Genomic DNA, 13980 nt, shown 5'->3' with positions numbered 1-13980 from the left:
TCAACAAAATCAGAAATGAAAAGGGGGACATAACAACAGACACTGAAAAAATCCAAACAATAATTAGGTCTTACTTCCAAAGTCTATATGCCCCAAAATTTGAAAATCTAAATGAAATGGACAATTTCCTTGACGGATTCTACATGCCAAAGCTGAATCAAGACCAGGTAAATCAATTAAATAGTCCTATATCCCCTAAGGAAATAGAAGCTGTCATCAAATTGTACCATGCAAAAAAAGCGCAGGGCCAGATGGTTTCAGCACCGAATTCTACCAACCTTCAAAGAAGAGCTGACACCAATACTCTTCAAACTATTCCACAAGGTAGAAACAGAAGGAACACTACCATACTCATTCTATGAAGCCACAATCACCTTGGTATCTAAAGCTCACAAAGACCCAACAAAGAAAGAGAATTTCAGGCCAATCTCCCTCATGAACACTGATGCAAAAATACTCAACAAAATACTTGCAAACCGAATCCAAGAACACATCAAAGACATCATCCACTATGACCAAGTAAGCGTCATCCCAGGCATGAAGGGGTGGTTCAATATACAGAAATCCATCAATGTGATCCACCACATAAACAAACTGAAGGAGAAAAACCACAGATGCTGAAAAGGCATTTTACAAAATCCAACATCCATTCATGTTTAGAGTATTGGAGAGATCAGGGATACAAGGCAGATACCTCAACATAGTAAAGATATACAGGAAGGCTATAGCCAACATCAAACTCAATGGAGAGAAACTTAAATCATTCCCACTGAAATCAGGAACAAGGCAAGGCTATCCACTCTCTCCATATCTTTTCAACATTGTTCTTGAAGTCCTAGCTAGAACAATAAGAAAATTGAAGGAGATCAAGTGGCTACAAATTGGAAAGGAAGAAGTCAAAGTATCACTATTTGCAGATGATATGATAGTATACCTGAGTGACCCCAAAAAATCTACCAGGGAACTCCTACAGCTGATTAACACCTTCAGCAAAGTGGCTGGATACAAAATTAACTAAAAAAAATCAGTATCCTTCCTGTATACAGAGGACAAAAGGCCTGAGAAAGAAATTAGGGAAACAACACCCTCCACAATAGCCACAAAGGACATAAAGTACCTTGGTGTGAACCTAACCAAGCAAGTCAAAGACATGTATGAAAAAAATTTCCAGTCTCTGAAGAAAGAAGTAGAAGACAATATCAGAAGATGGAAAGATCTCCCATGCTCAGGGCTTGGCAGGATTAACAGTAAAAATGGCCATCTTACCGAAAGCAATCTACAGATTCAATGCAATTCCCATCAAATTACCAACATAATTCTTTACAGATCTTGAAAGAAAAATTCTCACCTCCATATGGAACAACAAGAAACCCAGAATTGCTAAAACAATTCTCTACAGTAAATGATCTTCAGGAGGTATCTCCATCCCTGATCTCAAGCTGTACTATAGAGCAACAATATTAAAGACTGCATGGTACTGGCATAGAAACAGACTGGTGGATCAATGGAATCAAATAGAAGACCCTGACATAAATCCACACATTTATGGACACTTGATTTTTGACAAAGATGCCAAATCCATTCAGTGGAAAAAAGACAGCATCTTCAAAATATGGTGCTGGTCTAACAGGAAGTCTACATGTAGAAAAATCCAAATAGATCCATACTTATCACCCTGTACAAATCTAAAGTCCAAGTGGATCAAAGACCTCAACATAAAACTAGACACACTAAACCGCTTAGAAGAAAAAAGTGGGAAATATCCTTGAACTCATTGGCAGAGGAGACAACTTCCTAAAGAGAACACCAACAGCACAGGCTCTAAGAGCAACAATCAATATATGGGACCTTATGAAACTGAAAAGCTTCTTTAAGCAAAAGATACTGTCCTCAGAACAAATCGACAGTCTAGAGATTGGGAAAAGGTCTTCACTAACCCTATATCTGACAGAGGGCTAATATCCAGTATATATAAATAACTAAAGAAGTTAAACAGCAAAAAAATCAAGTAATCCAGTTAAAAAATGGGGTACAGAGCTAAACAGAGAATTCTCTGCAGAGGAATATCAAATGGCATAGAAACACTTAAAGAAATGTTCAACCTCATTAGCCATCAGGAAAATGCAAATCAAAACAACCCTGAGATTTCACCTTACACCCATCAGAATGGCCAAGATGAAAAACTCAAGTGACAACACATGCTGGAGAGGTTGTGGAGAAAGGGGACCCCTCCTCCACTGCTGGTGAGAATGTAAACTTGTCCAATCACTCTGGAGAGCAATCTGGCACTTTCTCAGACAACTAGGACCTTCCTCAAGGTCCAGCTATACCACTCCTAGGCATATATCCAAAAGATTCTCAAGTACACAATAAGTTCATTTGCTCAACCATGTTCGTAGCAGCCTTATTTGTAATAGCCAAAAGCTGGAAACAGCCCAGATGCCCCTCAGTGAAGGAATGGATGCACAAATTGTGGTATATCTACACAATGGAATATTTCTTAGTAATAAAAAACAAGGAAATCATGAAATTTGCAGGAAAATGGTGGCATCTGGAAAAGATCATCCTGAGTGAGCTATCCCAGAAGCAGAGGGATACACACGGTATATACTCACTCATATAGACATGTACTATAGGATAAACCTACTAAAATCTGTATACCTAAAGAAACTAACCAAGAGGGAGGACTCTTGCTAAAATGCTCAATTCCTATCCAGAAAGGCAAAGAGGCTGGGCATCAGAAGAAGGAGAAAAGAGGGAAGAAGTCATGAACCTGACATAGAGGACCTCAGAAAAGCTCTGCCCTGTAGACTATCAATGTAGGTGCTGAGACTTATGGGCAACTTTTGGGCAGAGTGCAGGGAATCTTAGGAAAGAAGTGGGAAAGAGTAAGATCTGGAGAGGACAGGAACTCCATAAGGAGAGCAACAGAACCAAAAAATCTGAGCACAGGGGTCTTTCCTGAGATTGCTATTCCAACCAAGGACTATGCATGGAGATAGCCCTGCACAGATGTAGCCCATGGCAGTTCAATATCCAAGTCGGTTCCATTGTGATAGGAACAGGGACTGTCTCTGACATGAACTGATTGGCCTGCTCTTTAATTACCTCCCCCTGAGGGGGAAGGAACATTACCAGGCCACAGAAGAATACAAGGCAGCCACTCCTGATGAGACCTAATTGACTAGGATCAGAAAAAAGGAAAAGAAGTCCTCCCCTAACAGTAGACTTGAGGAGGGGCATGCATGCAGAGAGTGGAGGAAGGGAGGGTATGGGATAGGAGGAGGGAGGGAACCATGGGGGGATACAAAGTGAGTAAAGTGTAATTAATAAAGAAAAAGAAAAGAAAAGAAAAAAAAAGAAAAAAACCCTGAATTATTCAATCCTACCTTTCCTAGGCCTCTGAATTGCTCTGCTTTGCCTCAAATTACCTCCAACAATCTTTTCTAATCTTCTGACTCCTTCTCCTTCTTTGGTTTGTTCCATCTTCACCTTTATTCTTTCTCTGTAACTTGCCTCTATAAAACTCTCCCAGTAAAACTGCCTCCTCTTTCTCTCTCTCTCTCTCTGTGCATTGCTCCTTAAGTAGCTTCCCTTTCCTTCCTCTTCCCATGAGAATTTGGCATATCTTATTCTGTCAAATCTTTTACAGATTGTCCGTTTTTCTACCACTCAATTGGACATCACTTTCAAACATGAGTGCTTCCTTCTATAAACAATCTTTACTATCATTATTTGGGAATAAAAGCATATTCCACCGTGCCTGGACTTAAACTTTTGTTTATCTGTTACTTGCTCTAAACCAGCCTGGCCTCAAACTCAAAACTGCTTGCCTTTGTTTCCTAGAAAAAAGGCATGTTATATTCCAACTGGATTACACAGGCCTAGTAGTTTTTTGGATATAAATGCTTGCCAGAGCAGCCATGTTCTGAATTAAAATTCCTCTACATTATTACATTTAGTAGACTGATAGTAATAGATTCTCTGATATGGCTTATAACCTGTTACATGCCAATATTGGAACCATATGTGGGTTACATCATATACATCAGGCCCACATCAGAAAGCGATTTCTTGCTTCCATTTTATCTATGTCACTACTGTGCAAAGTCTATGCGCCTGCCTTCTCTGGCAGGTCTTTCTAATATGTAAGTTTCATATCTGGGGAGCATCAGTGATTACTTTACTCCTCAGGTAGAATGCACAGCACCTTCTAGTACAATAAATGATAGCCAGTAGAGATATGGCTTCTAAGGCAGTACAAACTTTATTTTCAACAGTTTTAGGATTCAATTAGAAACTAAGAAATTCTCAAAACTCAAGGAAACTTCTATATCACACCCTTCTCTCCCATGGCTCAGGGATCTTTGTGGAAGGGGAGGCAGAAAGATGCTAAGTGGCTTAGATAGTGAGTGATAAAAAGAGATCAATATCTTCTGGACAAACACAGTAAGTTGCACATATTAATAAACAGCAGTTATGACACAAGACCTGTACAAGCCAACAAGTCTGGTGGTGTGATGGTTTGAATAGGCATGGCTCCCATAGATTCATGTGTTTAATGCTTAGCCCATAGGAAGTGGAACTATTAGGAGGTATGCCTTGTTGAAGTATGTCACTATGGAGCTAGGCTCTGAGGTTATATGTGTTCAAGCTATGCCCAGTCACACAGACTCCTGATGACTTTTAATCAAGATGTAGAGCTCCCAACTCTTTTAACACCATGTTTACCTGCATGCGGCCATGCTTCTCACCATGATGATAATGGACTAAGCCTCTGAAACTGTTAATCAGTCCTAACTATTTTTTTAAAGTTGCTGAGGTCATGGTGTCTCTTTACAACAATAAAACCCAAGCTAAGACAGGTAGGTAGGAAAGGAGTATGCATCTGAGATAAATTGGTTTTGCAAGAGAATACGAGCAACATACATTAAACTAAATTATCAAAAAATAAAATTAAAATTAAGACAATAATTTTAAGACCCAATAAAATTTTAATTTTTAAAGTTCATTTATTCATCTCCCACCCACGCCACTCTCCACCCATGGAAGGCAGGATAGCTGGCCCCCAGGTTATAAGAACAGGAGAGCTGTCCCTGCCCTTCATTGCTTGCAGCACTCAGAGAGCCATCACTGCATCTTACCTGGGCAACACAGCAGAGCTGACCATGGTGTTGACTCTTTGTCTGCAATACAGCGGTGTTGCTTGGGCAAGGTTGAGATCTCCCTCCCCACTCACGTTTTGTCACCTGGGGTAGGCAGAAGAGCTGTTCCTACCCCTTTCTGGATACAGTACTCTGAAAAGCAGGCTGCATGTTGCCTGGACAGCACAATAAAGCTGGTTCTCGTGGCAATTGAACAAACCCAAGAGCATGAGGGAAAAAGCGCTGGCCTTGTCCCTTGCTGGGGGGCTGTTTTGGGTGAGCCAACTGGGGCATTGCTGGAGGGCTCAAAATTGTGGGGTAGGTGTAGGAGAGGTAACAGGATGACCATCCAGAGCTTTGATTTGGCCCTCTCCAAAATCTACCCCATCTATGAACTGCTGGAGCATGAGAGGGGGCTGGTCCTGCAAATTCCAAGTTGCAGGATTTTCATGACCCAGGCTTAAAACAGGATATCCAAGAGGTGTTGTGGTGAGGATGCAATATTCATAGTGTAGCAGAAGACTAGAACCGGATCAATGTGTGTGTGTGTGTGTGTGTGTGTGTGTGTGTGTGTGTGTAAGAATTTTAATGAAGGCTACTTTGGCAAGGGATCCAAATACTTAGGTCTGTGTGATCCAACTGGAATACAGGCATGCCCTTAGTATACAATTTTAATACCTCTGGCTGGAATATACAATTTAATTTAATTTATTTTGGGGGACTAGAATATATATGGAGCACACCTTTAATTCTTCTGGCTATAATATAGGAATGCCTTTAGCATATAACTTCAATCTTAAACAATGATGTCTAATGAGGGATAGACAAAATGACAAATCAGAGAAATATTTGACAGAATGATAGGATATAACCAGTTCTCAAGAGAACAGGCAGGCAAGAGAAGCTACTTAAGAGCCATGCAGAGAAATTATGTAGGGATAGAGTATGACACAGGAATTTGTGTAGTCAGTACAGTTTGACGAAGTTCAGTGGAGTTTGATGCAGTTAGGTTGAGTGCAATTGAGTTCAGTTGAATTCCTACAGTTTGTGCAGACAGTGAAATCAATACAGTTCAGTTCACAGAATTCAGAGGCAATTTTTCCAAGCACAGCAATTCACTGAGTAGCAGAGAGAAGACAGTTTGAATCAATCAGCTCAGAGAAGAGTTTTGAGCCAGAACAGCTGACTTAAACCAGCCAACCAACTTCAGAATGAACTAGAAAGGGTGAGTTTATTTAGCAGCAAGTCTCTGAGGCTGAAGACATTCTAGGCCTAAGTTAGCAGAAAGCTGAAAACTTCAATCTCAAGACTTTCAGAATATTAGATTAGACGCTTCCAGGTTTAGGCCTATGGCTAGGTAGATATAAATGCTCTGGTCTCAGCCCAAGCGAAGAATCAGTAAATCTTGGGTATGGCTCTCATCTCATTTCCTCATCTTAGCAAATAAAAACAACATTTATGAGCGAGTGTGTGTGTAGAACATGTGTGGATATGAGTGTGAGTGTAAGTAGGTGCACGTTAGGCTATCAGAAGACAACTTTCAGATATATATTTTCACCTTCTACTTTAAGATTCAAGAATCAAATTCAAATCTTCAGGACTTCCCTACAAAGGCTGATCCACATCAATGACCTTCAGCTTTTTCTTTATTTTTTATAATTTTATACATATTTCCAATGAAAAGTGATATCTACCATGTTGTCTTTTCTCCCACCACTTCACTTCATTTCATATGCTTTTCAACAAGTCTCTCGCCCAACTGATGTCTTTTTATTTTTACTCCTTATAATCCTCTATTTTTTTCATTTTTTCCCTTTGTATAACTCTCTATGGTCAGTTAGTGTTGCCCAATGTGAATGGGTGTGGGACAATTCTCTAGAGTATGGGCATTCTACCAGTGACCACGTCTTCAAAAGTGAACTGGATTCCCTCTCCCTGTCGTCTACGGCTCATATTCCATCGGTAAGGAGTTGTGCCTAGAGATTATCTATATCATCTATACTTGAATTTTAGCTGCCTTTGTCATGTCTAGGTCTTGTACAGGTAATGAACAGTCACTGTACTTCATGAATGCAACAGCCACAGGATGTCCATAAGATAGTATTTCTCACCATATTCTGATTGCTCACATTCTTCATGATTCCTCTTCTTCAATACTGCCTGATCAGTGGTGGCAATGGCTTACCGTTCTTTCTCTTTTATTTTTCAGAACTTTGACCACTGACTTATCTATGCAATGACTGTTGTTCACTGCAAATTGAAGCATCTCTGACCAAGGTTGAAAAGAACACAGGTTTTTAATTTAATAAAAATATGTAGAAAGCAATTTGACAATTTAATAGTAGCAAGTTCTAACCTAGCACTTGTGCCATGTACAACCATACACATTTCACCAGTATTAAGGTCCAGGCATGAAATTTTCTCCAGAGGAGCAATTCAAAAAAAGAAGAGTGGCACCGGTTACAGTTTTCTTTAGTCAGGATGCAAAATGATGAATTGTGGGCCTCTCCATTTTCCCTCTTGTTTTTCAGTGCCAGTTTATGGAATCATATCCCCCAGGTTTGGTTTGGATCTTCCCATTTCAATCAAATTGCTGGAGATATATCTTCACAGATATGTTGACAGTGTCTTATGCCATAGGTGATAAAACAAAACAAACAACCAAACTACAAAATTGACAGTCATAGGATACAAATAATTTTCATTTTACATTATTCCAGAAAGATTAATTTCTTCACACAGAGCTAGCAAGAATTCGCTACTTATTGAGAAAGAAGAACACATTGTCAGAAGAGGCAAAGTAACAACCTCATTTAAATCTGGAATTTCAAGAGAAGTCAATCTAGAACATCTAAATTACTTAAGTGTCGTTTTTACACTTTCATGTCAGTGACTATCATGCAGTCATTTTATTGTTTCCTTTGATTAAATTTCAGGCACTACCTTTAAAATGATCCCTATGGCATAAAAAGAAAAGTAACAGAAAGGTAAATTTAAGAAACCTGTTAAATTTTTTTTAAGAGGGAAAATTGGCTCTGTTTTCTTTTTTAAAAAATTATTCACAATTTACTCACTTTATATCCCAGTTGTATCTCCCTCTGTCATTTCCTCCCCGTCCCACCCTTTGTCTTCCTCCCCTATCCCTCTCCCCTAGTCCACTGATAGAGGAAGTCTTTCTTCCCTACTGTCTGACCCTAGCCTATCAAGCTCCATCAGGACTGTCTGGATTCCCATCTTCTGTGGGCTGGCCAGGTCACCCCACCAGGAAGAAGTGATCAAGGAACAGGGAATCTAGTTCATGTCAGAGACTGTCTCTTCTTCCCTTTACTAGGGACCCACAGAGACACTGAGATATCTGTCACCTACATCTGGGCAAGGGGTCGATATCCTCTTTATTCATGGTCTTATGTTACTCCATCATTCTCTGTAGTCCCCCTGGTCCCAGCTTTTTTGGCTTTGTTGGTCTCATTGTGGGGCTGCTGTCCCCTCTGAGTTTTTCTGTCTTCCTGTTCATCCATAATACTCCCTATGTTCTGTCCAATGTTTGGCTGGGGGTCTCTGCCTCTGCTGGGTAGAGTCTTTTAGAGAAAATCTGTGGTAGGTTCTTGTCATGTTCTCTCTCTTCTACCACTTCTGGTGTTTACCCTATCTTTACTTCTGAATGAGAATTAACCAAAAAACCAAATAATCAAACCAACAAATAAACCAATTAAAAAATGGGGTACAGGGTAAGATCTGAAGAGGATAGGAGCTCCACAAGGAGAGCAACAGAACCAAAAAATCTGAGCATAGGGGTCTTTCCTAAGACTGATACTCCAACCAAGGACTATGTATGGAGATAACCCAGAACCCCTGCACAGATGTAGCCCATGGCAGCTCAGTCTCCAAGTGGGTTCCATAATAATGGGAACAGGGACTATCTCTGATATGAATTGATTGGCCTGCTCTTTGATCACTCTCCCTGAAGGGAGAGCAGCCTTACCAGGCCACAGAGGAAGACAATGCAGCCACTCCTGATGAGACCTAATAGAGTAGGATCAGAAGGAAGAAAAAGAAAACCTCCCTTATCAGTGGATTTGGGGCAGAGCATGCATGAAGAAAGGGAAGAAAAGGAGGAATTGGGAGTAAGGAGGGAGGGAGCTACAGGGGGATACAAAATGAATAAAGTGTAATTAATAGTTTTTTTTTTTAAAAAAATGGGGTACAAAACAAAACAGAGAATTCTCAACAGAGGAACATCAACTGTCAGAGAAACTCTTAAAGAAATGCTCAAAGTCCTTAATCATCAGGAGAATGCAAATTAAAACAACCCTGAGAGTTCACCTTACACCCATCAGAATGGCTAAGATCAAAAACTCGAGTGACAACACATACTGGAGAGGATGTGGAGAAAAAGGAATCCTCCTCCATTGCTAGTGGGAATGTAAACTTGTAAAACTTTGGAAAACAATCTGGTGCAGAAAACTGGGACTAGTACTACCCCAAGACCAAGCTATAGTACTCCTGTTTATATATATGAAAGATGCTCAACCATGCAAAAAGGACATTTGCTCAGCTATGTTCAAAGTGGCTTTACTCACAATAGCCAGCATCTGGAAACAACTTAGATGCTAGTTAATCTAAGAATGGATACAGAAATTGTGGTACATTTACAGAATGCAATACTACTCACTTGGAAAGGGGCAGGAAGGAGACCAGGGAGGGAGTGTGGGGTTGGGGAGGGAATGAGGGAGCGGGATACAGCTGGGACACAGAGTTAACAAAATGTAACTAAAAAGAAAAAATAATAATAAAAAACAACAACAACAACAACAAAAAACACAAGGAATTCTAAATTTGCAGGCATATGGGTGGTACTAGGAAAGATCATTTTGAGTGAGGTAACCCAGAAAGAGAAAGACACACATGGTATATACTTACTTTTAAGTGGATATTAACCATATAATATAAATGTATTAAAATCTACAGACCTAAAGTGGCTAAACAGCAAGGAGGTAACCTGTTAATTTGACATGGTTTCATATGACTTTATATTATAGTTTATATTAAAATGCCAAGTGTTGTGTACTGCTCAGAGAATCTAAAATACTCTTTTAAAGATGCTGCATTACACAGAAGTAGCCCATGGCAGTTCAGTATCCAAGTGGGTTCCATTGTAATAGGAACACGGACTGTCTCTGACATGAACTGATTGGCCTGCTCTTTAATTACCTCCCCCTGAGGGGGAAGCAGCATTACCAGGCCACAGAAGAAGACACTGCAGCCACTCCTTCTGATCCTAGTCAATTAGGTCTCATCAGGAGTGGCTGCATTGTCTTCTTCTGTGGCCTGGTAATGCTGCTTCCCCCTCAGGGGGAGGCAGCATTACCAGGCCACAGAAGAAGACACTGCAGCCACTCCTGATGAGACCTAATTGACTAGGATCAGAAGGAAGGAAAAGAAGTCCTCCCCTATCAGTGGACTTGGGGAGGGGCATGCATGTAGAGGGTGGAGGAAGGGGGGTTGGGATGGGAGGAGGGAGAGAACCACAGGGGGGATACAAAATAAATAAAGTGTAATTAATAAAGAATTAAAAAATAATAAAATAATTTACATAAAAAGATGCTACATTACGGAATATGCTGATTTCCAATGGCGGTTCTTCTTACAAATACTTGTAATTATGATTTCTCACCAGCAAATAAATACAAATTCTATCCCCTACCATCTTATTGTGAACTATTTGTGTATTTTTTTTTTTGTGCTTGGGGCACAGAAAATCAACTTTTGCAAATAGCCTAATAAAGTATTTGGTATAGAAATATTTCATGACTTGAAATGTTTGAAAATAAGATAAGATTAAATCATCACTTTATGTCTTCTCTGTAAAACTTCTGGCAAATGAAAAGAAAACATTCAATTCTAAGTCTTCTCTGAAAGTTTCTAGCCCATGTTTAATCAGTGGAAAAAGTATATATAGGAATATTGAGCTATATGTTTTCCAAAGTTCAATAGTTTTGCTAGTCTTTAAAGTATATTTCCCACATACCTAAACATAGTAAAAGTAATATACAACAAGCCTAGAGCCAACAACAAACTCAATGGAGAGAAACTCAAATCAATCCCACTGAAATCAGGGACAAGGCAAGGCTGCCAACTCTCTCCATATCTCTTCAATTTAGTACTTGAAGTCCTAGCTAGAGCAATAAGACAACTAAGGGGCTGGAGAGATGGCTCAGCCACTCCTGATGAGACATAATAAACTAGGATCAAAGGAAAGGAAAAGAAGACCTGCCCTATCAGTTTACTTGGGGAGGGGCATGCATGGAGAAGGGAGAGGTAGAGAGGGATTGGGAGGGGAGAGAAGAGAATTACAGGGGGATAAAAAGTGAATAAAGTAATTAATAAAAAATAAAAAATAAATAAAAAAAGATTAAAAACAAACAAAAGACAACTAAAGGAGATCAAGGGGATACAAATTATAACAAAAGAGGTCAAAGTTTCACTATTCACAGATGATATGATAGTATACATGAGTGACCCCAAAAATTCAACCAGAGAACTCCTTCAGCTGATAAACACCTTCAGCAAAGGGGCTGGATACAAAATTAACTCAAAAAAATCAGAAGCCCTCCTGTATACCAAAGACAAAAAGGCCAAGAAAGAAATTAGGGAAACAACAACCTTCACAATAGCCACTAATAACATAAATTACCTTGGGGTGACTCTAACCAAGGAAGTGAAAAACCTGTTTGAGAAAAACTTCAAGTCTCTGAAGAAAGAAATTGAAGAACATATCAGAAGATGGAAAGATCTCCAGTTCTCATGGATAGGTAGGATTAACATAGTGAAAATGGCTATTCTGCCAAAAGCAATCTACAGATTCAATGCAGTTCCCATCAAAACACCAACACAATTCTTTATAGACCCTGAGAGAAAAATTATCAACCTCATATGGAGAAAAAAACAAAACAAAACAGAATTTCCAAAACGATCCTGTACAACAGATCCTCTAGAGGCATCTCCATCCCTAACCTCAAGCTGTATTACAGAGCAATAGTAATAAAAACTGAATGGTATTGGCATAGAAACAGAAAGGAGGATCAACAGAACCGAATAGAACACCCAGAAATAAACCCACACACTTTAGGATACTTGATTTTTGATGACGTAACCAAAACCATTCAATGGAAAAAGACAGAATCTTCAACAAATGGTGCTGGTCCAGCTGGGTGTCTGCATGCAGAATGAAAATAGATCCATATTTATCACCCTGCACAAAACTGAAGTCCAAGTGGATCAAAGACCTCAACATAAAATAGATACTCTAAATCTGTTAGAAGAAAAAGTGGGGAACAGCCTAGAACTCATTGGCACAGAAGACAATTTCCTGAGCAGAACACCAATAGCACAGGCCATTAAGAGCAACAATCAATAAATGGAACCTCATGAAACTTAAAAGCTTCTGTAAAGCCAAAGATATTGTTGTCAGAACAAAACGACAGCCTACAGACTGGGAAAGGATTGTCACCAACCCTGTATTTGACAGAGGGCTGATATCCAGAATATATAAAGAACTTAAGAAGTTAAATAGCAACAAGTCAAGCAATCTGATTAAAAAATTGGTTACAGAGCTAAACAGAGAATTCTCTGTAGAGGAATACAGAATGACAGAGAAACACTTAAAGAAATACTCAATGTCCTTAGCCATCAAAGAGATTTAAATCAAAATGACCCTGAGATTTCACCTGACACCCATCAGAATTGCTAAGATAAAAAACTCAAATGACAACATAGGCTGGAGAGGTTGTGGAGAAAGGTGAACCCTCATCCATTGCTGGTGGGAATGTAAACTTGTACAAACACTTTTGAAATCAATCTGGAGCTTTCTCAGACAATCAGGAATACTGCTTCTTCAAAATCCAGCTATACCACTCCTAGGCATAAATCCAAAAGATGCTCAAGTACAAGGACATTTGCTCAACCAGGTTTGTAGCAGCTTTATTCATAGTGGCCAGAACTGGGAAACAACCCAGATGTTCCTCAGTTGTGGTATGGATGCAGAAATTGTGGTACATTTATACAATGAAATACTACTCAGCAATTAAAAACAAGGAAATCATGAAAATTTCAGGCAAATGGTGGTACCTAGAAAAGATCAATCTGAAGAAGAAAGGCACACATGGAATATACTCACTTATAATTGGTTACTAGATCTGTAAGATAGGATAAACATACTAAAACCTGTACACCTAAAGAAGATAAACAAGAAAGAGGACCGGGGGTAAAATGATCGATCCTCACTTAGAAAGACAAATGGGATGGACATTAGGAATGGGAAAAAACAAGTAATAGGACAGGAGCCTACCACAGAGGGCCCCTGATACCTAGCAGTGTATCAAAGCAGATGCTGAGACCCATAACCAAACTTTGGGCAGAGTACAGGGAATAATATAAAAAAAAGGGGGGAAGTCAGTATGACCTGGAGAGGACAGGAGCTCCACAAGAACCAAATATATCTGGGCCCAGGGGTCTTTTATGAGAATGATTATCCAACCAAGGACCATGAATTCGTACAACCTAGAACCCCTGCCCAGATATCGCAGCTCAGTATCCAAGTGGGTTCCCTAGTTAGGGGAACAGGGACTGTCTCAGACATGAACTCAATGGCTGGATCTTTAACCCCCTTCCCCCGAGGTAGGAGCAGCCTTGCTAGGCCACAGAGGAGGACATTGTAGTCATTCCTGAAGTGCTAGGATCAGATAAAAGGGGAGAATGCTCTTTCCCATCAGTAGATTTAGGGAGGAGCAGAAGGAGATGAGGGAGGGAGGGAGGGAGGGAGGGAGGGAGGGAGGGA

This window comes from Psammomys obesus, unplaced genomic scaffold (genome assembly GCF_907164565.1).
Source record: "Psammomys obesus unplaced genomic scaffold, mPsaObe1.curated_primary_1811, whole genome shotgun sequence".
Lineage (NCBI taxonomy): Eukaryota > Metazoa > Chordata > Mammalia > Rodentia > Muridae > Psammomys > Psammomys obesus.
Note: the sequence above shows the minus strand (reverse complement) of the source record.